We start from the raw sequence: 27,253 nt of genomic DNA on the forward strand, positions 1-27,253 counted from the left end.
CCTTCTTGCTCTCTAGCACTCAAATGTGCTCTTAATTAGTTTGTTTATTTCTTTCACTCCCTTCTCCTGTCTCATTCAATTCAGCAGAGCCCAGTCTGGCGCCATCGTCACCACCCAGGTGCTTGAGTCCATTAATTTCAACATTCAGCACACGAGCCAAAATCCTTCTTTACCTTCACCACCATTAGTCAGCCGACAGAAATCAATTATCTTCTAATTAATATGTTTTATCAATCTCGCCTTTCACTGCTGCTGCTGCCACCCACAACACAACACAACCTGCCAGAAGTCGAACATCATCAGTTTGGAAATCTTATTACCAACACCCCCACCTTGCCTTCCTCCAAGAAAGAGAGGACCCAGCCCAATCGACCCACTTTTTCCACTCCCCGACCGATTTGCCGAAAATAATGTGGCAAAGTCGCAAATCACATCCCCCCTTAAGTGGGCCGGAGAAAGATTTTCCAGCACGAAACTTTTCCCCGAGTGTGAAAATCTCACCCACCTAAGAGGAAGAGCTTTGTGGTTTGTTGATCGAAATCGGTTCGGAAAATAGAGAAAAGGCATGTTTTCCGAGAAGAAGGTGTGTGGGATGGGGGTTTGCCAGCATTGGCATAAATCTAGGCGCTTGACTTGCTCATCATCAACTTTATCAACACGGGAAGAGCTGCGTCAGCATCGTGGACGGGGGTGGGGGAAAAAAAGGTTGGAATGTTGGCAGCAGGCAGCACGTGTGTGGATGAGATGGGAAGATTAAGCGTAATTTCATTATAGTTTGATGCTTTTATGAAAACTCAATTAGGCGGAAAAGGTCGAAACGTGAGTGTCAAGGGATCGTATAGGGTTAATTAGTTATTTTTTATGTTAGCATAGTTTTTGGCACAAATTTTAAACAAAGGCCCTTCTCTTTCTAAAATTCAGTTTTGAATAATTCCATTATTTAAGGCATGACATGTTCAAACAATGTTTAAACAATCATTAAAGTTGCAATATTTTTGTAATTTGATTTCAGCGTAAGGAAAAAAAACTAAACCTTTGATTTAATATCGATTTTGTCTTCAATCAATGTTCAAACAAATATTTAAACGGAAACGAAAAAACGCGCGTGTATCAAGATGATGGGTATTTAAGAAAAAACTTTTCTCATGTTTTCTCTTCAAACATACATTTCTGGATGACAATAAAAATTTGTCGAAATATTAATTTTCTTTTAGTCATGGTTTTGAATTTTTGATCGATGGCTTACCTATAAAATATAAACAGTGTTGTAGATTTGCAACAAGACGAAAAAAAAATTCTGCTATAGTTGAACATTTATTCAACGAGGTCTATGAGTGCTGAAAATATTGTTTTTTTTGTAATGATTACAATATATTTTTTAATTTTTTTTTTTGGAAAAAACTCTTTAAATTGTAAAATTGTCAATGAAACAGTAAAATATGGTATAAAAAATCAGTAAAACGATTGTTTACCCACTTGAATGTAATTTTCCGTCAAGTTAGGTGCCAAACTACAAACAGTATTAAAAAGCATTTCTTTGCAACAAAAGTTTTGCAAAGTTAGACCTTGCTGGACTAAAATGGACGCTGGAAAGTACTTTTTAATGCTGTTATTTTTGGCGAGGTAGGCCTTTTCTCTTTAGAGAATGACATTAAATACATATACAGTCGACTCTCTGGCTGTCGATCTTCTCGATATCAATAATTCTCCATCTATCGATGAATTTTTCAGTCCCTTCAATCTGCACACTTCAATAATCTTCATTCCTCGATATTTTCCCTTGCTTGAAGGATCTCTTCCTCGACGGTCCCTTAGATTCTGTTTGCTTTAAAAATCTCTTTCGGTTGTCAATAATTTCACTTTCTCATGGCTTGCATAGACATTTTTCTTGGCGAAACGAAGCTTTGAAGGGTGTTTGACATTAGTTTGTTTTTGTTTGATGGACGTTGCCATGATTCTCTCCCATAGCTGGGTAACAAGAAAAAAATATTTTCAATCGAGTCTTCATTTTGCATCGTTCTGCAAACTGATGATTCTCTTCCTCGACGGTCCCTTGGATATTGACATCTAGAGAGCCTACTGTTATAATGAAAGTTAATTTGAAAAAAAGAAATTGGTATCATTTTTCGGGTAGTAGCTTCAAAAAGAAATTACATAAAATAGATTCAAAACCAACTAAAAAAACATGACTCAAAAAATGCACTGATGAAAACAATTGAAAAAATTAAAATTTTATTTTGGAAATTTATTTTTGTTTAAAGAAAATAACTGTTGATCCGGCGTTTCGAGTAAAAATGTTTTTAAATGTATTAAATTTATTTGGTGAGCAAAAAATTGATTGAGTATAACAACTTTAAATTCCGCTTTAAAAGTTGCTCATTTTTTGATTATATTTTTTTAATTGTCTAAATTTGATTTACAAAAATAACTCTGCATAACAAAAAGTGCTGAAATGACTGTTAAACTGATTTTTCAACCTTCGAAACTTATGAGCATTCTTGTACTTTTTGTTATTCAATCAATACTACGGAGCAAATGATAAAATATTGTACAGGATCACTGTTTGGATTTGGCTGAAGAATGTACTCAATGTAAAATTAGAACTTATGGTCGATGATTCTGAAGAAATATAAGCAACAGATGTTGATAGTAAGGATAGTGGATTGAAGGCAGCACTTTTTCAAAAAACACTTTTGAAATTTTCTAAACATACTTTGATGTTATGGACCGATTGTATATTTTGGATTTTCAATATTGAACAGTTGAATTGAAAAAAAGAGTAATGTATCGGAATGTCGCATACTTTTTCGAGATTTTAAATTTATGTTTTTTTTTATTCGAATGCAACTTTGTTCTAGCATTGCTTAATTAAACACTTCATATAATTGTACTATTTGAAAATCTTAGCTTGAGAAAAAAATATATGCCCAAAATAGGTTTTTTTAATTTTGCATTTTTTGCACTAGAGTTCAGGATGGTGCCAAATCTTAACTTCAGTTCTGAATTTTTGAAAAAAAAAAAAATTTAAAAAAAATTCGGAAATATTGCGGATACAAACGCAACTCTAAAACGCATTTTTCTGCATTTATAATCATATTTAGAAATGATTGGGCTGGATTGAAAGTATTTTGAAATTCTATGAACGCAAAAACTTGTTTTCGCAAAAAAAAAAAAAATTCGTCAATACTTAGGTATTTTGGAAACTAATGATTGAACAACAACAAACAACTGGGCAGGTGTATAATACATTTTTAAACACTTTTTCCATTCAAATGTTGAAACCATGGCTCGTAAATTCAATGTTTAAACTTTTTATTTTTTTGCCAACCCCCCCGACGTTGGTCAGACTGGACGGACATAAACTACAAAAAATATTTGCAGCGGCTTTTGAAGTATTTTTTCCGATTTTTTTAAATGTTTTTTGCAATTCAAAAATACGTCACGAATGAAAAGTTAAACTGCAAAAATGTTTTCAAAAAGACTGGGGAAAGATGACTTACTTTTTATTAAAAATAATTTCAAAATTTTAGAGTCAAAGAAACTTTTGAAAAGGCTGAAACACTCATTTTGTAAATTTATAAATGTCAGGCCTGATTTTTTAAACTTTTAAATAATGTTTATTGAAAATAGCAGGATGTTTCAACAATAGTTTTACGTTTTAATATTGAAAATTGAACTATTTCCGAGGTATCACAAGTTGCAAATGACGGCTAATTAACTAACACTGAGAAAAAATATTTTAAATGAAGAAATTTTCTCTGCTTTTCAAAAACAAAATTTCACAAAAGCACTTCGCTTTTGCTGAACCGTTTTCAGAAAAAAAACGTAAACAGTGATTACACGTCAAACAGGAAGTCTCCAAATCAAAAGTGCTCCGATCTAGCTCAAATTAGGCATGGGAGTTCCTTGGCCAAAATAATTAGAGCTCCTGTTCGAAAAAGGGTGGTCAAAAAATGCATTTTTTGTCGATTCTCGCGAAATAACATTTTTGGCACAACAATTTTAAAGCGCCACATTCCAAAAGAAAGGTTGTTAGTTGGGCTTTTAAGAAAAAATATGTTTAAGTCCAAAAAAAAAAACTAGCTGAATATTTGAAATGGTCATATGCAAATTTAATTAGCTGATTTGAAGGTCTCGGAACCAAAGAGCTCATGTCTGAGAATATTGTTTCCTAATTCCTTGTTATATTTTACATAACATATCAAAGCTTGCGAATATTCATTAACAGGAGTCATGATTTTTTAAACCGGGGTTTTCGACGTGCTTACGCAAAAACGAGCATATGACGAAAACGGGTAAAAATCTTTTTTTTTTATAAAAATTTTTAGCGTCATAGGTACTTGTTTGAGTATCAACATTGTCGTAATTGAAATAAGCAACTAAAACTTGACTAAAACTTTTAAAAATATTTGTACAAGCCTTAATTGAAAAATTTTGAAAAATATGTGCAGTGACCTAAGGTCATGTTTGAACAAGTTGGCCTTCAACACTCCCATTTGTCACGTCTCCAATTGTCTCCCAAAAACGGAAATTTAAAAACCACTTAAATTTCCCTGCACTTTGATCCTGTTGTTATTTGTCACTCGCACCCAGGTGGTGGACCCGGCACGCACATAATTGTACTTTGCCGGGGTGGGGCGCGAGCTCCCACTTAATTAATTTCCCAGCCCAGCGTGGCTCTGCGATGTGTGGAAATCTGATTGGATGCAAAACGCGAGCGGGGGAGGTGCCATCTGTGATAAATATTTGTTTTTGCAATCATCCTCGCTCGCTCGGTTTTTTTGTTGGGGCCGAGGTGGCGTTTGCTTCACTAATTGCGTAAGCGGCTAATTTATTCGTTTAAATTGTAGTCCGAGCGTGCGATTGTGACGAGAGCGCGCCGGAGCTTCGATTATAAAATATTAATTGTTGAATTTATGCTTTCGAGAGGCTCCAGTTGAATGGAAAAGGGGGAAGGGGGGTTGGATGACAATCAGCACCGTTGATTAAACGAAGCTTATGGAAATTTATTTGAAGTGGAAATTATATATTCCCATACTTCAACCAGCAAACTGATACGGGGTTTGGTGAGCTTACTCAGTTTGAAATAAGAGGGGAAGGGGATTTATAATTTGATTCGGAAGTGGCAAAGTTCGCATGCATTTGGTGGTCATTCATAATCAAGTAAACTTTTTGATCGGAAGCTGTATATCAAAGCGTTGGAAGTCACGGGCGTTGGACGTTTCGTGACTAAATTTGATTTGCGGATTAAAAATGAGTTAGCCTTGATTGTGCGGAGTTGTGAATGCAATCAAGTCACATATGCATCAAAAATTAAATTATTTACAGCAAGGTTGTTTTGCGTCATTTACGATTCCTTAGTTTATCTTTGGAAAATATTTAAATTACTTTAACCCTCTAAAACAACATGCCACCTCCAGGTTTTGAAAATTCAATTTTTGCACTCTTGATCCATGGAAGAAGGTCATAAACCTAAAGTCTCACATTTCCACCAGGGTCCTAACGAGTTCACCGTGTAGTTGTTTGCCATTAGCAGTGATGATGGTAACCAAATTTCCTGCTCGAGAAAAAAAAGCAGTGAAAATCTCGTTCGACAACCAACAACAAACAACTCCCTCTCTCTGTCGATGTCGATGGTTTCGAGTGGCAAATGAGCACGCTACAGCTTCAGCGCTAGTTGCAACTTTGACGGCCGGTGATGATGAGCCGAGGATGATGTACCCGTGGTGCTGTTCTTCCTCAGCGTTGCTGACTTAGTTTCGATAAGCACCGAGGACGACGGTCGGTGAAGTCGCGCTTTTTGACGGGATCAGCCAAAGTGGGTGTAGAAGGGGGAGGGAAAAGCGCCAAGCAAGAGTTGCAGAGTAGTAGCAGATGATGCTCACAAAACACCACACAGTAGAGGAGCGTTTTGATGCTGCTGGAGCACCACTCGAGTGGAAGATTGTTTGAGCGATGCGATGTAGTGGAACATCAGGGGGAGCACAGTGGGGTTGTGATCAGAGTCACAGATTTCAAGAATCAAATTGTATGTACATGATTTAAATTACAAAACTTTATTTTTTAGCAAAACAAAAATGGAAAAATAGAAATATGTGTCATAAAAAAATCAAAAAATCAAAAATCAAATTATTCGCTCTACAGCATTGCCTTGGCGTTCTCGATTGCGAGATTCCTACTCGAAACTAGGTGTCCGAAGGCTTGATTGTTGAGGCAATTGCAAACCTTTTTTTGCACCTTAGCTTCCATCCACCCCGGGATTCGAACTGACAACCTTTGGATTGTTAGTCCAACTGTCTACCAGCGACTCCACCGAGACAGGACTCAGGGAGACGACTCCTACACCGGGACTGAGCTAACGACCTGACCCTTTAGGTTAGACCGGGGCCAACATTTACTTCACCGTCCGACGGAAGGCGTGATCAGAAAAATCTCGTCCCAAAATTTGCCACCGAGACCTTCTGGGACCCAGGCCAACTGGGTGAGAGACAAAAAAAAATTTACAAAAAAATAAAAAATAAAGATTACTGGTAAACATACTTTAACTATGACAAAATGAAAAAAAAAATCTGAAAAAAGCGGCATATTTTTTTTCTGTCCAATTCAGAGTTCAGGAGAGGACAGAATCACAGTATCGCAAGTAATGGATTCAACATTCAAATGGAAAACATGTTTGAAATTGTACTTAAAACCAGTCGAGTGGTTTTGAAAGCGTAAGTTGACAAAACAAAAATTATCTTAAAATATTACGATCCTGTATATTAGAATAAAAAAAATACATTTTTAAACATGCTAAATGTGATTAAAATGCATTTAAATTTTGTTTCAGTTGGAAAAACATCAAAAATATTCCACGCAACTGATTGTTTTAACCTATTTTGAAGAAAGGGAGACGGGTGGGAATGAACTTTAAAACTGCAACTGTCTAAAGCATTTATATCGAAAACACTTTTTTCACAATTTCGTCGAACGTCTCGAATATGAAAAATTTGGTTTCAAGAAATAAAAACTGGATGCTGAATAGTGGTTCGCCAAACGGCCTCAATTTTGAACTGTCAAAGTGGAACCAATTTACTGTTCGCCAAAAGTAGAGAGTATTGTTATCGATCATTAAAAATTGTATTATTTTCAGAGTATGACACTTTCACTGAACTTCTTCGTAACCGTAAAAAAGAAAAACCTCTTCTTACCGATCAAAACTTGAAAACACACACAATTTTCCAGCAAAAAAGTAAAAAAAAACTAGACTAGACAAAATAAAACACATACCGTAAAACGGGGTGACTTTGATAGCCGGGGTGACTTTGATAGGTTTGCGTTTTTTTCCGCAAAATGAAGAGTACAATTAAAATACTTGAGAAATGGTTCAGAAACATACTGACCGTGGTAGAGAAGTGTTCAAAGTACCTCATGAAGAACTTTTCATAAATTTTTGAAAAGTTTATAAAGTTAGTTAACTATAGTTAAGAAAAAGTGGATGAAAGTCATTATTTTAAACTTCTCAAAGTGTCATGATTTTCTCAATGAACATGATTGATCGGAAAACGGAATGCATTTTCAGATTCTTTGGACAATTTTCCACTAGGAGAAGGTTAAATAAGATTGTAAATATTAAATAATATGTGTTTGTGAAGCACAATTAAAAAAAATCTCCAAATTTATAAGCAAATTCTGTTGAACAAAATGCAATATAAATCGATAATTTTATAAACAAAACTATTTTTAACAAATTTCAGGCAAAATTCCGACTTTTTAACAATTTTACCTAAAATTTATATGTATTTTGTTAAAAAGCTTATAAACTTAGGTAACTTAATATAAACATTGATTTTTTTTTCTTACAAACTATATCAGCTACTTTAGTGATGGTACATTTAACGTACAAATAAAGTTTGAACATCTTAAATATGATTTTAACAAGAAAAACTATGACTATCAAAGTCACCCCGGAATTAAAACCAAGAATTTTTAACGTAACTATTTTTCTAAACACTATTGAAAATTTTTTTTTCCAAAATAGTGCATGAACTTTGTGTGGCCTACCCAAGTACATGTTTTAAAATTAATAATCTTGAAAAAACCTTACCTGTTGGAAAATATTCTAAAAACAAATTGAAATCCTATCAAAGTCACCCCGGTTTACGGTACCACTGATTATAAAACAGCTCCTTAACCAGCAAAAACAAGTCATGCTTGTGCTTGAACAGCATCCTACTTTGCAAATGTAAACATAGTGGGGTCATTCGAAAATCACGTTACGCAATTTCTCTATTCATCACCCAGATTAAAAAGTAAGTGGAATAAATTCGAGAATAAACCAAATTATTAAATTCTTTCTAATATTCAAGATTATATTTTTATTTGTGAAAAACGGCGACCAACCCAAAATTTTTGAAAAATATGCAATTTGTTTAAAAGGTAAAGAACACCTTAAAAATAAGCTTTCGTTAAGCTGTACATTGATTTGCACAAAATAAATATGAAATACACATTTGCTATAAAATTTTTATTATTTAATTTCTCTATTTTTAATCAAAATTATTGCCAAATTTTCAAATCGATAGGTTTAATTTGTTTTTAAAGTGTATAGGGTTATTAGTCTAGAAATTACATTTTTAGGTTCTCATATTTCACATTAAAACTGAAAAATTCGTATGAAAATTGGACTGATTATTGACAGATTGAGAATGAAACTGATTTAAAATTTCAGGTCTGATTGAAATAGAAAATAAATATTGTTTTCACAAAATATTCTTCTAAGTTTTCCAACCAACAAAATAAAAAAAATAGGTACAAAAAACATTATTAAAAAACAGAAAAGTTGAGGTTATCTACAACATTGTTTGATATAAAGCTGTACAAAATTACTACAAATAGCAATGTTTTGATTAAAAATTTGATATTATTTCAAATTATTAAAATTATGGCGTAAAACACCTTTTTTGGATGAATGAATTGAATTTATAAGATGATTGAATTTTACCTCTTTTTGAGTAATATTACCTAAAACATGTCAAATTTAATAGAAACTGATTTCAATTTCACCAGTTCCTGAAAAAAAATGCAAAAATTGAAATAACAAGCCATAATCTCAACATTTGAATGAAAAAAGTGTTCTAAAATGCAAATGCACACTAGTTCAGTTGCTTTGCAACCATAAGTTTTCAAAAAAAAATATGATTTGAGGAAAATAAAAATTATAACGAAACAAAACATTTTGGAATGCATTTAAAATTGATTTCTGCTGATTGTACTTGAATTTCCATTTAAATTTCGAAGGCTTTTGAAAAAAAGTTTTGCTTCCTGATTTTTCGTGCCAACTTTGAAGGGAGGTACTGTTTTAAAGAAATAGCAAATTTTAGGTTAGCATTTTCGATTTATTTTCTTCAAAAAAAAGCACACCTGACAAATTTTTATTGAAAAGGTGAGAAAATTTCCTGTCTGGAACATTGAAAATCGTTCAATTTGTCAGTTAGTTCGGAGGTTCAGCCTTACAAAGAATTCGAATCGATGAAATTATTTTTTCTTATTGTCACCTAACCAACCAGCCATTTTAAACTGACGATATCTCGGAAACTATTGGTCCGATTTTTCAATGATAGAAAATGTAATTTTTTTGAAATTTTCTGATCTTTTCAACATAATTAATTTTATAATTTCAAATTAAAACTTCACTTTTGAGAAGGTCTACAAATCGATAATTTTTCAAATTTTTAATTGTTTGAATTTTTTGTTGAAGAGATATGAAAATTTATCAAATGTTTAAAAAAACTATTGTGAATCATTCCAATATATCCAATATATTTTTGAAATTATATAATTTGGTAAACACTGTGAAATCAGGAAAAAAATATATTTTACACCGTGATATTCCATAGATCACAAAGATTTTCGTTCAGAATGCACACACTCCCACTCACCATAGCAAAGCCAAAGTGTTGAAACAAGGAGCAGGTTTATGCTGCTAAACCATCACATGGGTGCGCACACGATATTTGGTGAAGTGGAAGCACCGGCAGCAGCAACAGGGAACTTGGAAGGGTGGTGGAAGAAAAAACCAGTAAAACAAGTGAAATTAAAAAGCTGGGGGTTTTGCGCTAGATAGTAGTACAGCACACACCACCACCACCACCAGCCCAAAACGACACGAACAACAATGACAACATGCGATAGCGCATTTTCCGGGCCAGAATATCCCACTTTGTTGACTCGTTGTCTGTGATTAAAGGGATCCTTTTATGAGAGATAGAGTGTGGAGTGTGTGTGTGTGTGTGTGTGTGTGTTTGGTGGTTTTGTGTTACCTGGGCTGTGGGGCCAACACAGCACTCTGTAAATGGATTTTATCGGGCCAGGGTTTGTGGTTCTGGGAGGGGCCAAGTTTTTTTTCCCGGAAAATGTGCACGTGTGATGGGTGGTCGTTTTTATGGAAATAAGCTCGGAAAAATGAGGTGTACGAGTATGCTCTTGTGGTGGCTGGAAGTCGATAAAATATTTATGACCTTTTTGAGGAGTTATTTTCGTGCGCTGTGTTTCGAAAAATAATACAGCGATTTGATGCTTCACAAAAAATCCTCAGCTTTGAATGGTTTCAGCAACATCTGCCCTGAAAAGTTGATACAATGTGTTGTTATTTAATTAATGTATGTTGCTCCCGCATAATGTATACCACAATTCAGTTTGGATCTGTGTCCGAAGCGTTTCTGGCGAATGGTGTTTTACATTACACTGGAAATTTAATGTTTATGGCTTGGAATAACTTAAGTTGGAACAAGTAATAAAGTGTCACCGAAAGGCGTTTGGCAAATTGACAACTCTCTAGTGTTATTGCAGTCTTCATCAAAATACTTCAATTCTGAAAACAAAAAAAGTTCTTATACTTGAGAGGACAGTCATAGCATATTACTAAATAGGTTATATCTTGGCAACCTTGCCAGTCTTTCAAAATTAATGGCTTCTGAGAATGATCTTTAAAATGGGTTTAATATGAAATTCAAGAAGATTTTTAAACAATAAACTAAATAGAAAAAAGAGTGAATTCAGGATCTCTAAACTTATTTTTCTTTATTTCATCATCCTTTAATTTTTTTTGCTGATTATTGACGCCTTTGGTACTTTCATTAAGTCTTACTTTGTATAAATTAAAACAATTTATTTTTTATATCCATTTTAAACTCTATTCAACTGCATTTTAAAAAAACGTTCCTTTTTTGCTTTTGAAAAATTTCCACATTTTCTTTAAATATTTCTAAATTAATTGAAAAAATCCATATTAAAAGTTCCCCTCAGCGTTAACAATTTCCAGAAATAGGAATTAAAAAATTTCAATAATTTTTTAGTTCCATTGTTTGCATTGAAATAAAGAGCAAGCAAAAAAGCAACATAAAAGTTCTTTGTAGAACAAATCAATGCATCTTCTTTTTTGTCTCAAAATGCCAAAGTGAAATTGAGCATGAATATCTGAAGTAGACTTCGAAGATTTTTTTGTGAAATACTCCAGTTTTATAATTTTAAAATGCTCTTATTTATGTAATCAGTTAAATCTCTATGTCAAAGTTTTCCAATAAAAAGAACGCACACATTCCCCACCACTTCAGAACAGCCAAAGTGTTGGATCATGCAATAAATAAATAAAAACTTTAGGTAAATATGTTCGGTGCCATTGATTTTTTTTTAGTAAGGCCGTTGCAAATATTTTTCAAAGTTTATGTCTCCACCCCCCCCCCCCCCCCCACCCCCTTCAATGTTGGCCTGAATAATCGAGGGGCAACATTTTTTTTTGTAAAACTTCAAAATTTTAATGAAAGTAAAAGTTAAATCAACTGAAAACCACCTAAAATGCATTTTTCCGCGTTTATAGTCCCACGAAAAGTTATTCGTCAATACTTCGATATTTTCAAAACTAATGATTGGAAAGCAACTGTATGCCTGTAAAATTCATTTTTAAACACTTTTTTCATCCAAATGTTGAAACCTAAGCTTATTATTTCAATTTTTTAATTTTTATATTTTTTGTCCCCCCCCCCCTCGACTTTGGTCAGAGCCGAGAGACATAAACTTCAAAAAATATTTGCAACGGCCTAACAAGCTATAGTTTCAGCATAAGAATGGAAAAAAGTTTTTTTTAAACATTTTACACTAGTTCAGTTGTTTTGCAATCATTAATTAAAAAAAAAAGAAGTATTCTACGAAAACAAAAATTTTGACGGGAAAAAAATTTAAAATCGAAAATTTTAAAAAATTCAAAAAAAATTTTTAAATCATCTCACACATGAGCAATTCTCTGAGTTTTCGGTCATTCGATTTTTTTGTATTTTTTAATCCGGCTGAAACTTTTTTGGTGCCTTCGGTATGCCCAAAGAAGCCAATTTGCATCATTAGTTTGTCCATATAATTTTCCATACAAATTTGGCAGCTGTCCATACAAAAATGATATGTGAAAATTCAAAAATCTGTATCTTTTGAAGGAATTTTTTGATCGAGTTGGTGTCTTCGACAAAGTTGTAGGTATGGATATGGACTACACTGAAAAAAAATGATACACGGTAAAAACAATTTTGGTGATTTTTTATTTAACTTTTTGTCACTAAAACTTGATTTGCAAAAAAACACTATTTTTAATTTTTTTTTATTTTTTGATATGTTTTAGAGGACGTTAAATGCCAACTTTTCAGAAATTTCCAGAATGGGCAAAAAATCTTTGACCGAGTTATGATTTTTTGAATCAATACTGATTTTTTCAAAAAATCGAAATATCGGTCGCAAAAATTTTTCAACTTCATTTTTCGATGTAAAATCGAATTTGCAATCAAAAAGTACTTAAGTGAATTTTTGATAAAGTGCACCGTTTTCAAGTTATAGCCATTTTTAGGTAACTTTTTTGAAAATAGTCGCAGTTTTTCATTTTTTTAAATTAGTGCCCATGTTTGCCCACCTTTGATAAAAATATTTTTGAAAAGCTGAGAAAATTCTCTATATTTTGCTTTATTGAACTTTGTTGATGCGACCCATAGTTGCTGAGATATTGCTATGCAAAGGCTAAAAAAACAGGAAAATTGATGTTTTCTAAGTCTCACCCAAACAACCCACCATTTTCTAATGTCGATATCTCAGCAACTATAGGTCCGATTTACAATAATAAAACATGAAACATTCGTGAAATTTTCCGATCTTTTCGAAAAAAATATTTTCAAAAATTTAAAATCAAGACTAACATTTCAAATGGGCGTAATATTGAATGTTTGGCCCGTTTAAAATGTTAGTCTGGATTTTAAATTTTTGAAAATATTTTTTTCGAAAAGATCGGAAAATTTCACGAATGTTTCATGTTTTAACATTGTAAATCGGACCTATAGTTGCTGAGATATCGACATTAGAAAATGTTGGGTTGTTTGGGTGAGACTTAGAAAACATCAATTTTCCTGTTTTTTAGTCTTTGCATAGCAATATCTCAGCAACTATGGGTCGCATCAACAAAGTTCAATAAAGCAAAATATAGAGAATTTTCTCAGCTTTTCAAAAATATTTTTATCAAAGGTGGGCAAACATGGGCACTAATTATAAAAAATTAAAAACTGCGACAATTTTCAAAAAAGTTACCTAAAAATGGCTATAACTTGAAAACGGTGCACTTTATCAAAAATTCACTAGAGTACTTTTTGATTGCAAATTCGATTTTACATCGAAAAAAAAAGTTGAAAAATTTTTGCGACCGATTTTTCGATTTTTTTTTTAAATCAGTATTGATTCAAAAAATCATAGCTCGGTTAAAGATTTTTTGCCCATTCTGGAAATTTCTGAAAAGTTGGCATTTTATGTCCTCTAAAACATATCAAAAAATAAAAAAAAAATAAAAATAGTGTTTTTTTGCAAATCAAGTTTTAGTGACAAAAAGTTAAATAAAAAATCACCAAAATTGTTTTTACCGTGTAGCATTTTTTTTCAGTGTAGTCCATATCCATACCTACAACTTTGTCGAAGACACCAACTCGATCAAAAAATTCCTTCAAAAGATACAGATTTTTGAATTTTCACATATCTTTTTTGTATGAACAGCTGCCAAATTTGTATGGAAAATTATATGGACAAACTAATGATGCAAAATGGCTTCTTTGGGCATACCGAAGGCACCAAAAAAGTTTCAGCCGGATTAAAAAATACAAAAATTAAAATTACATAAAAAAGACCGATTCCGTAGAGAACTGCTCACATGCTAAAAGTGATTCTAAACGCAGGGAAATGCATTCTAAATTGATTAAGCTGATTGTACTCAAATTTCCATTGAAATTTTAAAGTTTTTTGATTTTTTTTTGCGTTCTGATTTTTCGAGCCAACTTTGAAGGGGGGCTATGATTTCATTCATTTATCTTTGTTTGATTTGATTGATTAACAATGTTTTCTATTTACTTCTTTGATGTATTTTCCTTTTTCTTCTATTTTTTCATTTATTTGTTTTTTTTTGCTTTTGTTTTTTACCATGCTCGTTTTTCTTTTATTTTCATAGATTTTCCTGTGATGTCTTTTCATGTTTATTTATTTTGTGTTTGGTTTGTAATTTAGATTTTTATATATATTTTTGGCCCTCCCCCTCCCCCTTGAATTTGGTCAGAGTCGAGGGACATAAACATCAACAAATATTTGCAACGGTCATATTATTCTATTTTTTGAACATTTTAACATTTTCTTTGTCGGTACACATCAAGCAGAACTTTAAGCACCGACTTAACCTTCTTTAAAAAAAATAGAACTGCTTATGCTGAAAAGATTACAAAAAAACTCCAAAATATGTAAACATTATCACTTAAAAAAAATCGAAAAATTCCTTAGGATCAAATGATTGCAAAAATTCATAGCTATAAATTTCTCAAGAAAACAATTTATTTACAAATTATTGCTCAGATTGTAGGAATGCAAAAAACTCACTGAAAAATATATGAATGTCATCTTTTTACATAGTAAATAAAATGAAAAATCTGCGCATATTATTTAAAAAAACGTAAATATCTAAAAAAATATGCCATGAAAATTTAATTTATTTTTAAATGACTGTTTCTGCTGATTAAAATGCAAAAAGTAATCAAAATTATATTTTGAATATCCAATTAATTTTGCATACAACTCATGTAGAAAAATTAAACAAACTGATAGAAATGATTAAAAATCATCTTTTATGTAATCTGAAGCATTGTTCGTGTTTTTATATATATATATGTTAAAATTACGAAAATAATTGATCATTTTGAATTCTTACTACTGATTTATGCTTCACAATAAGTTTCCATCGATTTATTTCCATTTGCGAAACGACCACCAACAAAATGTCTTGAAACGACCTTCATGGTTTTTTTGTTGTATTTGCCGAAGTTATTTTTTGCTAAATTAAGAACAAAATGTATAGTGATTATCAGGTTGGGTTAAACTGAACCCTTGTTGTGAAGTAGGATAACAAACAATTAAAATAAAAACATTTCTAAGAACTCTAAAAGTATTATTTTGTACAAACTAGACTGTCTTTTGGTCTGACGAGTGCTTTATTTACAATTATTGTTTCAAAAATTCATGATTTCATCCAAATCCAACAAATAATGCACAGCAAATATCATAAAAAACACAATGTTTTCGTAATTCCGTACCATCACTCCCCCATCCAACTTCGCATTTCCATCGCCAGCGAAGGTTTCCCTCGTCAAAACGACTCCCGTCAGTGTCGTTTGAGTCATAATTCGGTTTCAGAATTTATTTAATTAAAACTTTTCCTCCACACTGCCAAAAGCTTACGCTGGTTGCGCACTCGTCAGCCCGCAAAGCCATCATTGCGAGAGAGAGTTCACTTCCTGAATATCTTCTATTCCAGCAGTCGGGGCCAGCAAATAGGGGGCTCGCTTTCTTATTCGAAATTTTGGGTGGGGTGGGAGTTGTGGGGGTGGTGTCTTTTTTTCAGCCTGTTTGGCGATGCTGTATCTGTAGCATGATATGAACCATTAAGTGGATGGGTCGAGAGAGGAGGCAAATAAAAGTTCTTTTGGGATTCGGGCACGAAAAGTCTTATTTTTGCGAGATGGAGGAGTAGGAGACGGTTTCATTACGAGAATGTTTACCAAATTGAATTCGGAGAAATTAATGCAAACGGTGGTCTGTTGGAGCGAACTGCAAATGGGGGAGGGTAATTGAATTGGGCCAAACTTTTCAAGTGCTCTACTTTGAATCATTTCTCTGCCGGTTGGCTGACGAAAAAGCGTTAACATGTTGCACTAATGAGGCCACCCGATTAAGTGGTAATCAACTGAATGGCAATGCTAATAACACGATTTTAAATTATTCAACCTTGATGCGCGGTGATAATACACGCGCGAATAAAACATGATTTCGAGAGTGTTTGTTTTCCCGCGATTATGCCCCATTTAACAATTATTTCACTTGGTGTCACACTGTCTGATGTACAATCACACTTCGACTGTGACCAGTAATTTAATTCAATCATTAAATTTAAATTATTGAACACTCGATTAAAAGCTTCAATCAAAAAAGAAAAAAGGATCATCCGCTTAAAATTAAAGCAGAGCAAAAACGTCATCAAATTCCGCCATTATTTATTCATCCACAAATTTTGCTACCAATTAGACACAATTTAACCAACCTCCTGGAAAGTGGATTAAAAGAGTATTCTTCATTCCGCAGTGGCAGTCATTTTCCAGGAAGGCCAAATTCCCAAAAAGAGGCAAATAAATCTTCCTCCCTGCAAAGTTCAGACCAATTCCGAAGATTCTTTGATGAAGTTTAATCGAACCAAAAAAGGGGAAAAGTAAGGTGAAATGGAAAATTTTCCCCTCCTACCCAATCCACCTTTCACATGAATGAGTCAATTTTAATCCAGCAGTGGTCATTTGGCAGTTGAACTAGTTCCTCTCTTCATCAGTTTTTTTTTTCTTTCAGCTAACTGGTTGCCACTCGAACCCTGCTCAGTGTCACGTCGAGTGGTTTTTTCCTGGGAAACATTGAGGGTTCGGGGGTTTTTTTTTCTATCGTTAGAGCTTGAATTGGACGGAACTCTCGCTTAAATCGAATGAAAATAGAAGAACGCGTCGCAGCGACTGGACAAGGCTGGTTTCTTCCCTTTTTTGTGGTGATTTGAAGAAAGCTTAATGAATTGAGTTGGCACGCAGAGAAAAAAAATGACCGCAGATGTTTTGAACTTTAAAAATTCCTTGTTCTTTTTTCAGCTATGGTCAAATGGTCAAATTTCTTTCGGCAGCGTTGCATTTTTTAAACATTAAAAAAAAACATGCAATCGAAAATTAAATATAATTTGACGTGACGCACTGTTTTTAAGATAAATCCAATTATTTTTTTAACATGACTTTATTACCTGTAGAAATCATGAAAAAACAAATTTGATTTTTTGAAAAGCTCAGAAAATGTTATTCAAAATCGCTCATAACACATTAAAAATTAAAAGAAAAATTAAGGCATCGGATTTTTTTTGTTCTTTTGATTTTCAGTGTTTTAAGCAGCCTTTATATCTAATATCTAAAATAATATTTTCCACGTTTTTTACGATCTGGATTTTTTCGAAAATTGGCATCACTGTTAAACGCATTTTGACCAAGTCAGACCATATTTCAGAAGGTGTCATCTAAAACATATCCAAAAATGGAATGTTCGAATTCAAAATTTTTTGTCCACAGTAGAATACAAATATGAGTTAGTTTTTTTAGAGTGTATATATTTTTCTGAGTAGTCCTAAATAAATTGATAAAAACAATTCAATCTCAAGTTACAAATTTTTAAGAAAAAAATAAATATTTTTCCCATTTTCAAACTTGAAAAAAAAGTATGACAAAATATGTTATACATCGCAACAGTTATGCTACTACCTAACATTCTCAAAATGAGTTTCTGGAAATATTTATTTCTATATAATTTATGTCATTTCAGAATTGTGGTCACAATACTCGAAAATCCAATAACGTGCTCTATTTGATTTCAAATATAAACATAAACGTTATACAGCATATTATGTGTAGTTTAAATCATATGAACATTTTTTTAATGAAAATTTAAAATTCAAGAAAAAAAAATATAGTTTTCAACTCTATGGCATCTTACACAAAAATATTTCTCTTCGGGTCAAAAATTCACATACATTAATTTTCTTAATTTTATTTCATTGAAAAAATGAATGAAACATGCGTGCAATTTTTTAAACTTGCTATTGAAAATTTGGGAAATTTTTCCAGCTAGCAGATTTATTTTTTGAAAAAAAATATCTAGGAATTCTGCCTTAAACCATTGTAAATTAGAATACCAAATTGTCAATCAAAAAGGACTTCACTTTCACTTGAATTGGTGATCAAACTGTAAAAAAAACTCTGTTTAAAAAAACTCTATTCCTCCTAAAAACGAAATCATTATGGGTAATTCTCTACCAACTCACACGAAATCGGGAAAAGTTGCCCCGACCCCTCTTCGATTTGCGTGAAACTTTGTTCTAAGGGGTAACTTTTGTTTTTCAATAATTTGCAGCCTGAACCGTGATGAGATAGAAATTTGGTGTCAAGCGGACTTTTATGTAAAATTAGACGCCCGATTTGATGGCGTACTTACAATTCCGAAAAAACGTTTTTTTCATCGAAAAAAAAAACACAGAAAAAGTTTAAAAAATTCTCCCATTTTCCGTTACTCGACTGTAAAAATTTTTGGAACATGTCATTTTATGAGAAATTTAATGTTATTTTCGAATCTACATTGACCCAGAAGGGTCATTTTTTCATTCAGAACAAAATTTTTCATTATAAAATTTCGTGTTTTTTCTAACTTTGCAGGGTTATTTTTAAGAGTTTAACAATGTTCTACAAAGTTGTAGAGCAGACAATTACAAAAATTTTGATATATAAACATAAGGAGTTTGCTTATAAACATCACGAGTTATCGCGATTTTACGAAAAAAAAGTTTTGAAAAGATTCGAAAAGTACATTAAATTTCCCATAAAATGACATGTTCCAAAATTTTTTTACAGTCGAGTAACGGAAAATGGGAGAATTTTTAAAACTTTTTTAGTGATTTTTTCGATGAAAATAACGTTTTTTCGGAATTCTGAGTACGCCATCAAATCGGGCGTCTAATTTTACATAAAAGTCCCTTTGACACCAAATTTCTATCTCATCACCGTTTCAGGCTGCAAATTATTGAAAAACAACTCTTTTTTCGCATGTTCAAAAATGGAAGGGGTCGTACCACCCCTCCGTCACGAGATATCAAAAAACGGACCTCAGATTCGTGATAAGGGACAAAAGTTACCCCTTAGGACATAGTTTCACGCAAATCGAAGAGGGGTCGGGGCAACATTTCCCGATTTCGTGTGAGTTGGTAGAGAATTACCCATCTACGTTTTAGGGATTAATGTTCCGATCTGTTGTTGATGTTTGCAAATTAAAAATTTTTAAAATTGAAATGTTTATTGAATTTCACATTCCCTTGCTTTTGAAAAAAAGTCTTTTCGGCTACAAATTAAGAAATAGCTGAACAACCCCGGCTGGCTAGGCAAAGTCATATACCTTTAAGAGTAAAGAGTAAAAATGGTCAATGTGAATCCTGACCAAATAACGTCATTTTGGATTTATAATCGAAATATCGTGAGTTCGATTCCCGTTCTGAGGTGAAGTTTTTTCTTAAATGGTCTGCGCAGAGAAACCGTTTAAAAAAAATATCTTTTTTGAGTATATGTCCGATATAAAAAAAATACAATTTTTGAGCTATGGTCAAATGATGAAAATCAAAAGACAGTGGCCAAGTTTTAGTAAAAAAAAACTAATTATTGTAAAACATGGAACATAAGTCCAAACTTTTTTTTTATCTGAAATATACTCAAACAAGATCTTTTTTTCAAAAACGGTTTCTCTGCGCAGACCATTTATTGTTTGATGCAAAATCAAATTAGAAATCAAATAGTTATTTAAACATATTTTGACGTAACGCACTCTTTTAAAGTTAAAGCCAATTTAAATAATTTTTTAACTTGACTTTTTTACCTGTAGAAGTCATGACAAAGCATTTTTTTCTGAAGAGATCAGAAAATTTCATTTAAACTTGCTCTAAGCATATTAAAAATTGGTAAATGAATTTAGCAATCGAATTTTTTGTTCTTTAAATTTATAAAAAAAAAATTATTGTAGAATATGTATTAAACATATTTTCCTCGTTTTTTTAATCAGATTTTTTGGAAAAATTGGCAACACTTTTAAAAGCATTTTGAACAACTAATTCCATAACTCAGAAGGTGTCATCTGAAACATATCCAAAAATTGAATTTTCCAATTCAATATTTTTTGTAAAAGTCGAATAAAAAAGATGGATTATTTTTCTAGAGTGCAACTATTTTTTCTGTGAAGTCCTTGATCCTTGATTAAAAAATGCCCTATTTGATTTAAAATATAAAAATAAACGATAAACAATATATTATTTAATGTTTAAAATCAACTGCACATTTTTGACAATGAAAATTTAAATTTTAAGAAATAATTTTTGTTATAATATGAGGATAAAAACATGAAATCAAAATTGCGATGGTCTTAGGCGTAGAAAAAAACAACCTAAATCAAATTTGTTTTCAACACTTTGGCATAGAATAACATCTTACAAAAAATATTTTTCTCGCGTCAAAAATTCACTCACATCAATTTTCTTAATTTATATTTCATTGAAAAAATAAATGAAATACGCGTGCAGTTTTCTCAACTCGCTTTTTAAAATTTAGGATTTTTTCCAGCTCGAAAATTTATTTTTTGAAATTTTTTGAGAGATTCTGCCTGATGCCATCGTAATTAGATGTAAATAAAAAATTGACAATCAAAAAGGACTTCAGTTTTACTTGAATTTACGGACAAACTGTTGATAAAAAAATGTAAAAAAAACTCTCTTTGTCATACAAACAAAAGCAATTATTTAATATTTAATCTAACGTCTTCATAAACATGTATTAAAAGTGAAATAAATCGAATCGAATAGTTTTAATAAAAACACTGATCAGAAACCTGATTTTTAAGAAGTTTTGAAAATAATTATAATATTATTAAAGCCGTTTTGAAATATCGATCAAAAATATTTGTAAAATTAAAAAAATCACATAAGTTTCACTTTTTGACATTAAAAATGTAATCAATGAATTCTAAGATGTTATCGATTAAAAACCAATGTTCAATTGAGTAGAACTTATAAGAACTCATTGCTGGTAATTTTCATTCTTTGCCTGCTACCAGAGGTGGCATCAACAAGTTAAAAAAAAAACAAGTGTATGGAATTCTTTCTACTTTTTCAAATACATGTATTTAAAATATGCATTAGAATATTCAAAAAAACAATTTTTGTTTAATAATTGTACTTAAAACTCTTATGATATTGAACTTTATGATATTTTACCCAAAGTACCTTATTTTCGATTATTCAATTTCAAGCGTAAATATTATTTTTGGGATTTTTTTGTTTACATTTTCGATAAAAAAAAATACAAAAATGTATATTTAAAAAAAATGTGTTTTCCAGTGTAATTTTCTTTTACTAAATAGACCTCATCATAACCTACAATTTTGCCGACCTCTTATCCAGCAAATCGAATAAAAAATCCCTTCTCGAGAGTCGAGATACAGATTTTAGAAAGCCTTTATAGTACTTTTTATGGATAGCTCCCAAATTATTAAGGAGACTTGTAAGAAGAAACTTATGATGCAAAATGGCTTATTTGGACATAAGGAATCGATAGACAAAGTTTTATACAACCAAAAAATACAAAAATAAAAATCAGACTTTTTTTAAATTCTAGAGAAATCTCATTTTTTAAATCTTTAGTTTATTATACTGCAACTAAAAATTTAAAATTGAGATTCAATTTAATACAAGAAAATGGGAAACCAATTTCAAAATTTCCAGCGTGTCTTTTCACAGTATACGAAATTGAACCTCAAGAGAAGTCCCCACCCAAACCGGGTGCGATGCGGGTGCCCGAGTAGAGTTAAAATTGAATTAAAGTCAAACCGGGGGCGTCTCTTATGAAGGCTCTGCTTCCGCCTAGACTAGGGATTTTCTATCCGACGACCGGCGTTTTGCCCGGAAGATCTCCGCAATGCAACGACCTTTTTTTTTGCCTGGACACTACTTTCTATGCGGAATGAGTTGTCACCATGAGAGATTGAAAAAAAGCACAGAAACGAGCTGAGGATTAGAAGCATAGACGACTTTTTGAAGCAGACGAGGGTTTGACTAGTTAGATTTCACTTCTTGGAAGCTTTTTTTTTCTTGTTGATGTCTGTGGGACGGACTGACCAAAATTAGATTAAGGTTAAAGAGTTTGCTTATGAGCACCATTTGGATGTTCTGAATGATTTGTGCTTTACTTACAGCTTTTTTTTTATTTCGTCTTGCTTGAATGCTATTTCGATGTCTAATGGCTCACCTGGAAAGGAAAAGTAAACAAAGTACCTCTTAGTGATCGTTAATGACGGTGTGGGGGGAAACACGAGCATGAAACGAAGTTTATTGGTTAAAATATCCCACTTTATTGCCCAACATTTAATTATAGCAGCAGTTATGGCACTGTGTAGCAAAATAAGCTGTTTTTTTAAGTGAAATTTGTTCTACTCAGTTTTAGGGAGATTCCTAGTTTAAAAAACTTTGAAAAAAGTTGTCAAATATAAGATTTTCAAGTCTTCTAAGAAATTACAACCCTATTTTCGTTTCCCAGTGTAACTCCACCTTCCCCAAAAATAGGCTCCCCACAAGTTAACAAGCCAGCAATAAAAAGCAAACTTGGCCACTCTCTTCACCCAGGTCGGAAACATCAGTCTGCCATCATTCTCATTCCCATCATTAGAGGGACGCGCAAGAGTTCTGCCCCCAACCACCTCTCGAAAATGATAGTCCTTGTGCAGTGGAGTCCTAACGACCGTCCATAAATTTTCCCATTTGGGCGCATAAATTATCGACGTGTGTCCTTTTTCGGGGTGGCCGTCGTCGTCGTCACGCAAGAACCGAAGGAGACTGCCTTCTGCGACCGATGAGGCGGCGGCAGGTCGTCAAATAGAAATCCATCCTCATTATTTCCAGTCATGTCTAATCACGTAACTTTCGTTTGCTTTTGGGCTTTTCCAAACATACTCGAAAGTATACACCCAACCAACCACCCACACTCGACAAAGGATCGGAAACGGTCGTCCTGTTCTGTTTGTGTGTGATTGTGTTAGTGAGACAGAGACAGCAAGTCAAGAGTCCTGCGGCGCGTGTTGTTAATGTGATAGGCAAATCGAGGAAAGAGTGAGAGGTCATATTTCGAGCACAGCATACATTTGGGGGCCGCGGAACTTCGGATCGATGGTGATTTGTGAATGCAGGATACTGTCTCTCTTGCCAGGCTAGGTCATTCAAATCGAGTGTGGTGGGTCATCGGATGTTAGGAGGAGGTCGTTTGTCGCAAGGATTCCGGAACCATTCGGGCGATAACGACGGGACATTGTTGTTTGACGAATTTATTTGGATGTTTTCACGTGTAGAGGATAAAGGAATTTGTATTTTTGGAATATTTCGATTCGTTTCGATGAAGAAGCCAATGTTTGTCTTTAATTTATTTTTGTACAATTTGTAAGTATTTAAGTTATAATTTGTTCATGTGTTTGCTTTTCTTTTTTACCCCATTCCTCAGAATGGTATTTATATCTATTTGCTATCTATTACCTACTATTTTATTCTCTTCCCAGAAATCTTCAAAACTTCAAATCTTCAAATCTTCAAATCTTCAAATCTTCAAATCTTCAAATCTTCAAATCTTCAAATCTTCAAATCTTCAAATCTTCAAATCTTCAAATCTTCAAATCTTCAAATCTTCAAATCTTCAAATCTTCAAATCTTCAAATCTTCAAATCTTCAAATCTTCAAATCTTCAAATCTTCAAATCTTCAAATCTCCAAATCTTCAAATCTTCAAATCTTCAAATCTTCAAATCTTCAAATCTTCAAATCTTCAAATCTTCAAATCTTCAAATCTTCAAATCTTCAAATCTTCAAATCTTCAAATCTTCAAATCTTCAAATCTTCAAATCTTCAAATCTTCAAATCTTCAAATCTTCAAATCTTCAAATCTTCAAATCTTCAAATCTTCAAATCTTCAAATCTTCAAATCTTCAAATCTTCAAATCTTCAAATCTTCAAATCTTCAAATCTTCAAATCTTCAAATCTTCAAATCTTCAAATCTTCAAATCTTCAAATCTTTAAATCTTCAAATCTTCAAATCTTCAAATCTTCAAATATTCAAATCTTCAAATCTTCAAATCTTCAAATCTTCAAATCAGTCAGAATTCCCGGGAATTGTCCAAAACCGGGAATTCCCGTATCAAGGTAATTTTCTTATTTTGTCCCGGTATTCATGAAATTGAAAAAGTAATACAAAGTTTGCTCTCAAAATTCAGATTTTGTTGTTGAAAAGTGTATTCCTTTGTGTTGGTAATCGAGAGGAATTTTACAAAATGCATTTATTTTTATCAGAATTTATTTTGGTAATTGAGGCAAATTGTAGAATTTTTGTGTACGTATTCGCCAAATGCTCTCTCTTTCAATATTTTTAATGTTTTTTTTTTATATTTTAAAAATATTGGGTTTTATATTTTTTAAAACGGGCTTTAAATTTTTATGTTCAAAAAACCTAAAAAATCTTAAAATTGCTCGCATTTCCGTAAAACTTCATCAATTCCAAATCTCTTAGTTGCATTCGAAAGGCCTTTTGAAGACCTTCAAAATGTGCCATAGACATCCAGGATTGGTTTGACTTTTTCTCATAGCTTTTGCAAATTACTGTTAAAAATAGATTTTTTTAAAACCTTAATATCTTTTTGCAACAGCCTCCAACACCCATACTCTCATAATTCAAAAGTTAGGTAATTTCAAGAGCTATAAGCCTACGGTATCATCTTTTTGGCCAATCGCAGTTTTTCTCATAGTTTTTCGATTTTTCTATAACAAACATTTTACAACGTTAGATTTTGCCCTGCAGGCCAAAAAAGACGGCACTTTTTGGTCTCAATTTTTTCATATTCGGAATCTTCGTAAAATTTCACGTAAGTTAGAAGTATTAATTTTTAGGAAACAAATGCTCTCTTTTTAATATTTTTTATGATTTTTTTATATTTTAAAAAGATTTGGTTTTATATTTATGCATATTTTTTCAAATTAAAAACAAATTTACATTTTTTTTCTCAGGCATCTGGGACGAATCAGAACAATCTGATTTGAATAAAACTTTGATAAAATTAATTGATATTGGTAGAGAATGGAATAAAACAACAACATTTAAAAATCGATTCCCAAATTAAATGCTATAGCGTCTGCCGTCTTTATTCAGACTGTCGTCTCGATTTTACATAAATGGGGATAAAAGAATATTTGAAAAATATTGTACATACAAAATTGAAAATTTGAAACTTATCTAAAATAAAATTCTGTATTTTTAATTTTTGAGCTTCTCTAGTCATATAAAAAAAATTAAAATAAATTATTTATAGAAACTAATTAAATCTGAATCAGATTGGGTCATGAATTGTTGTTTGTTTTTATATCGAAAGCAGAGTAAAGATAATAAAACAAATCCAATTAGAAAACTTTTATCTAGCTTTCTGAAAATTGCTGTCCCTGTTCAGATTGTAGTCTAGTCACCAGTTGATGGTAATCAACTAATGCTGTGATTTAAAGAAAAAATATTTTTATGACCATTTAAAAGAAAATCGTGGGATCTTGGGGGATCCCGAGAATACTAAAATATTTTTCCCGTTTCCCGGTGAAATGAAAAAAAAAAACAGGGAAAATTGGACGCCCTACCCAAACATCGTTTTTATCTGAAAACGGCGCATTTTATCAACTTATTGGAATTTTTTATTGCAATTTCGTTTCAACAATTTTTTACCTTTGTTTAGATTTTTACAAAAAAATACTTTTTCATAATAATTTGTTGTTTTTTTGCTAGGCGTTTCTGGAATTTTCTGAAAAAATCAAGTATTTTGTTCCCTAAAACATAGGGGTAATTCTCTACCAACTCACACTTCGATTTGCGTGAAACTTTGTCCTAAGGGATAATTTTTGTTCCTGATCACGAATCCGAGTTTTTTGATATCTCGTGACGGAGGGGCGGTACGACCCTTTTGATTTTGAACATGTGAAAAAGAGGTGTTTTTCAATAATTTGCAGCCAAACACGTGGATGAGATAGAAATTTGGTGTCAAAGGGACTTTTGTGTAAAATTGTACGCCCGAATTGTTAGCGTACTCAAAATTCCGAAAAAACTTATTTTTCATCGAAAAAAACATTAAAAAAGATTTAAAAACTGCCATTTTCCGTTACTCGACTGTAAAAAAAAATTTGAAACATGTAATTTTAAGGGATATTTAATATACGCTTAAAAACATGTCTTTTTTTGGGTTTGTTAAAAATGGAACTAAATTATGTTTGGTCCAAGTTAATAAGCTTCCTGGTTTGTGGGTGAACGCTGGTTTACCTTCCTGTTTCTAAAAAAAAGGTAAATTAATTCCAAACCCCAGTTCATTGCATCGTTATCGAGTACCAAGCCTAACTCATCGACTCCCCGAAAAACCAAAACCACAACGTCCACAGCTGCGAAACTCTCTCACCAATCGGCGGTCAACATAACCTAGAAATAAAAAAAGCACCCTGAAACCAATTTCAACCTCTAAAATCCCCTCTCCAAGTGGTGGTCCAGGTCCATCGATGACCATCGCGTTCGCTCGCTGGGGCCTCGCGCCCCATCTCCAACCATGCGGAAGACGACGCCGGGGTGGCCAATGGAGCGTGGAATTCCCCGGTCCACCCCGAGTCCGGAGTCCAGGCCATCCGATTCCAGAGACCGGTGACCCGAACGGAAATATTTTATAGTTTGAAAACTGTGGCCCACTGGAGCGAAAACTCTTGCCGACCAACTGAACTCTGCGGTTGTCGATGTTGTGTCCCGGTTGCGGTCAACCAGGCGGAATTGATGACCAACCGCATCTATAATGGATGGACCCGTCGACGTCGTTGGTGATGGCCCCTCCGGATGGGTTGAGAGGGTCTTAACAGTCAGCGCAGTGCCAGGGATCAGGAACAGATACAGAAATCGAGCGACGAAGATATGTGGCAGAGATTGGCCATCGAACCGGAGCCTAAGCCGGGCAAATGGCATGAAATTAGGTTGGGATCGTGGCGGGCAAGGTCTTGAAAAAAAGGTTGAGA

General features: G+C 32.8%; 1 protein-coding gene across 4 annotated transcripts in view; it reads right to left on the bottom strand.

Annotated features, from left to right (window-relative positions):
- Window positions 1-27,253, bottom strand: part of LOC120417731 (potassium voltage-gated channel protein Shaw-like) — a 225,162-nt gene that overhangs the window by 77,914 nt on the left and 119,995 nt on the right. For 2 of the 4 annotated variants that reach the window (XM_052707324.1, XM_052707323.1), the window contains one exon: window positions 22,388-22,442. The exons of the other annotated variants lie outside the window; for them this stretch is intronic. The gene's annotated coding sequence lies outside the window, so the exon portion shown is untranslated. The remainder of the gene's footprint in view (window positions 1-22,387; window positions 22,443-27,253) is intronic. 4 annotated transcript variants of the gene reach the window in all.

This window comes from Culex pipiens, chromosome 2 (assembly GCF_016801865.2).
Source record: "Culex pipiens pallens isolate TS chromosome 2, TS_CPP_V2, whole genome shotgun sequence".
NCBI lineage: Eukaryota > Metazoa > Arthropoda > Insecta > Diptera > Culicidae > Culex > Culex pipiens.